A 3428-nucleotide genomic window follows, 5' to 3' on the forward strand; every position below is an offset into this window, starting at 1 on the left:
TCTGTAACACGTTCAATAGTATAGTAGTTTAGCAGACAGGTATCCCTTATTGGCAAAGACTCTGGGGAGCAGGAGTGTCTGTGCTTGCAGAAACCTTCCTTTAAAATGGACCTTTGTGACCAGACAATGAAAAAAACAGGTTTGCCTATGTACAGAAAAATTATTAAAGACCACTACCTCCAATGATAAATTGCCTTGTTGCTGATAATGCAAATACATTGGTGGAACCCTGCTGAGGACCACAATCTGATTCTATATTTTGTGTCTATGACGCTCAGACTCTTGCATTGTTGTCTGTTGTCTATGTCTATGTGCGTATCTAGGAGACTGGAGTGTGTGCCAGCAGGGACCGTGCTCAGAAGTGGAGGAAGCGCCGAGGGCTGAGAGCTGCGCAGCGGTGAGGCAGGCTGAAGAGTGACAGACTTCAACTGCTGTGCTCAGACCCCCTCATCTTGCTGCTGCCTCTTTATTCCTGCCCTCACCTTGATCGCCCGGGAGGGGCCGAGGCGACAGCATGAAGGGGGCCGTTGATTTCGAGGAGTGCTTGAAGGACTCTCCCCGTTTCAGAGCCGCTTTGAAGGAGGTTGAAGGTGATGTGACGGGACTGGAAGTGAAACTTGATAAGCTTGTTAAGCTATGTAGTGGCATGATTGATGCAGGCAAGGCCTTTTGGGCTGCCAACAAGCAATTTATGAATGGCATGCGGGACCTGGCACAGTATTCGAGCAAGGATGTGGTGATCGAGTCTAGCTTGACCAAGTTTTCAGACTGCCTCCAAGAAATGATCAATTATCACAAAATCCTGTTTGACGAAGCTCAGAGATCCATTCAAACACAGCTCCAGACATTTATTCAGGACGATCTTCCAAAATTCAAAGATGCAAAGAAGCAGTTTGATAAGGTCAGTAAAGAAAAAGAAAACGCTCTAGTTAAACATGCCCAAGTTCAAAGAACAAAACTGCACGAGGTGGAGGAGGCAACAAACATCTTAATCGCAAAAAGAAAGTGCTTCCAGCACATAGCTTTGGACAACGTCCTTCAAATCAATGTTCTTCAGTCAAGGCGGAGGTCTGAAATTTTAAAATCAATGTTGTCCTTCATGAAGGCACATCTCGGCTTCTTCCACCAGGGCTACGATCTCTTCAGTGAACTTGAACCGCACATGGAAGATCTTGGTTCACAGCTGGATCGGCTTGATGTGCATGCAGCAAAGCAGAAGAGGGACATGGAACAAAAACACTCCACTATTCAGCAGGAGGATTTCACCAACGATGATCTCGGACTTCAATACAATGTTGATACTGCTAATGGCATTGTGGTGGAAGGATATCTCTTTAAAAGGGCCTCTAATGCCTTTAAAGCTTGGAACAGGCGCTGGTTCTCAATACAAAACAACCAACTGGTATATCAGAAAAAAATGAAGGATAACCCCAAAGTGGTTTTTGAAGATTTACGGCTCTGCACAGTTAAACACTTTGAAGACGTAGAAAGACGTTTCTGCTTTGAAGTAGTCACACCAACAAAGAGCCGCATGCTACAGGCTGACTCAGAAAAGCTGCGACAGGCATGGATTAAAGCTGTCCAAACCGGCATTGCTGCAGCATATAGAGAAAAGAGTGATGAGACGGAGAAGCTGGATAAGAAATCTCCACCTTCCACAGGAAGTCTGGACTCTGGCAGCAATGTGCAAGAAAAATCAGTTAAAGGTGAAAGTGCCTTACAGCGGATCCAGTGTATCGCTGGAAACTCGGTCTGCTGCGATTGTGGTCTGGCGGATCCGCAATGGGCCAGCATCAACCTTGGAATCATCCTGTGCATTGAGTGTTCTGAGATACACAGGAGCCTTGGTGTGCACATTTCAAAAGTAAGGTCATTAACGTTAGATACATGGGAGCCTGAAGTACTAAAGCTGATGTGTGAACTGGGAAATCAAGTTATTAATCAAATATATGAAGCTAAATTGAAAACCCTTGGAGTAAAGAAGCCAGACAATGAAAGTCCAAGAGTGGAAAAGGAGTCATATATCAGAGCAAAGTACATGGAAAAGAGGTTTGTGAACCAGGACTGCGTTGCTTCACACCCTCCTGATGGACAGGAAAGGCCTTATTCCCAGTGCAAGAACGAAGACCTCAGCAGTTCTGAGAAGTCCCTGGCATCACAGGATCACTTCTCAACATCTGCCAGAAGTTCAGTGAAAAGCAATGCCAGTGTATTGCACTTCAGTTCAGAAGGCATTCGAGAACTTCTTGCCTCTTTTGTATCCTCAAAAAGTTTGCATCAACCAGTCCTAGAAGTCGAGAAGCGAGATTCTGCAGTATTTCAGGATTCAAAAAAGTTTCATCCGGGGCTGTACCTTTATCGAGCTGCGCATGAGAGAAGCCTTCCTGATATGGCAGAAGCATTGGCACATGGCGCAGATGTTAACTGGGTGAATGCAGAGGACAACAACGCAACACCCCTCATTCAGGCTGTGCGTGGGGGCTCTTTGGTCACTTGTGAGTTCCTGCTGCAGAATGGTGCCAATGTTAATCACATGGACCTGCATGGCAGAGGACCCCTGCATCATGCAACTGTTTTAGGGCACACCGGGCAAGTCTGCTTATTTCTGAAGCATGGGGCAAATCAGCACACCAAAGATGAAGAAGGAAAATGCCCTTTGACTATTGCACTTGAAGCTGCAAATGCTGATATTGTAACCCTGTTGCGAGTGGCAAGAATGAATGAGGAGATGCGGGAATCTGAAGGACTGTATGGACAGCCAGGTGACGAGACCTACCAGGACGTAATCCGTGATTTTTCACACATGGCATCCAATAATCCTGAGAAATTAAACCGTTTCCAGATGTCCGATACACCAAAGTTTTCAAAGATGTAGAGGAGAAAAGTGCACTCTTGTCCTCACCCACACCTGATGCTTCCTGAGTAAAGTGCCTGGTCCCTGGCTCATTGCCTGACTTGGGAACATTAGTTTAAGAACCGAACAGTCTGGAACCTCCAACAGCATTTGATTGACACCATGAATATAGGGTCCTTTATATACAGAAAGACACCACAGGGCACCAGAAATATGAATACCTCAGCAGCCAGTCTAGCAAAGTGCTCCTTGGTTTAAATATATCAAGTTACCACATGTTCCTACTGTCCATGTATTTCACCTTGTGGTACCTCAGCGGAAGGATACACAGATTTGAAGTCTTCTCATTGTAAATCCTAAGTGAAGCAGATGCCATGCTATGTAGTATATGTCAATTCTGGCGTCTGTTTTCCATGTAAAAAACACACCAGTGCATGTTCTAAAATTGTTTATACTGTTATTGTAGACGGCAGCTTTTGAATATCTAATTGTAGTTTTCATGTCCTAGTCAACAATGACTAGCTTGCCATTTCATTTTCTTAGCTTCAACAATAGAGGTATCAGTTTTAAAAGA

The 3428-nt window shown here is 44.9% G+C and overlaps 1 pseudogene; it reads left to right on the forward strand.

Moving 5' to 3' along the window:
• The first annotated feature begins 514 nt into the window (after positions 1-514).
• Positions 515-2875, forward strand: LOC147727544 (arf-GAP with coiled-coil, ANK repeat and PH domain-containing protein 2 pseudogene; annotated as a pseudogene).
• Positions 2876-3428: the final 553 nt, after the last annotated feature.

Source organism: Lissotriton vulgaris, chromosome 3_1 (genome assembly GCF_964263255.1).
Source record: "Lissotriton vulgaris chromosome 3_1, aLisVul1.2, whole genome shotgun sequence".
NCBI classification, from domain to species: Eukaryota; Metazoa; Chordata; class Amphibia; order Caudata; family Salamandridae; genus Lissotriton; species Lissotriton vulgaris.